Source organism: Aptenodytes forsteri, unplaced genomic scaffold, assembly GCF_000699145.1.
Source record: "Aptenodytes forsteri isolate BGI_AS27 unplaced genomic scaffold, ASM69914v1 Scaffold640, whole genome shotgun sequence".
NCBI classification, from domain to species: Eukaryota; Metazoa; Chordata; class Aves; order Sphenisciformes; family Spheniscidae; genus Aptenodytes; species Aptenodytes forsteri.
In genome coordinates, this window is record NW_008794887.1 from 633,396 (window position 1) to 634,026 (window position 631).

Below are 631 nucleotides of genomic sequence, written 5' to 3' on the forward strand. Positions count from 1 at the left end.
CCCCGGGGCGCCTGCTGCGCCGGGGAAGACGATGGTGGCGACAGCCTCGGAGCAATCCGACAGCGAGTCCCTCGACACCACCCCGCTCATGTGCAAGTCGGCCAGCGCCCACAACCTGGTGGGGCACGGGCAGCCCCCCCCGCCCCACACAGCGCCCTTGCAGAAGTCACTCAGTGTCGTCACCGGTGCCCAGGAGGGAGCAATCCGACAGCGAGTCCCTCGACACCACCCCGCTCATGTGCAAGTCGGCCAGCGCCCACAACCTGGTGGGGCACGGGCAGCCCCCCCCGCCCCACACAGCGCCCTTGCAGAAGTCACTCAGTGTCGTCACCGGTGCCCAGGAAGAGGCCCTGCTCGCCACCAGCCAAGCTATGCGGGCCAAGTGGCACCGGCACCCATCCGCCCCATCCTTGGAGCACCCCACAGACCAGGGCCCCCCCAGGGAAGCCGGGAAGCCCCAAAGCCCTGGTGCAGCCGATGCCCTCCTGCCAGCTGGCTCCAGCCCCGCCGAGGGGTGCTCCCAGGAGGACGTGTCTCCCCCGGGCAATGGCAAGGTGCAGAAACACATCACCTACGCACCTATCAAGAGCATCAGCGTTGACAGCTCCCACCTCTTGGGGCGGGTGTGGGT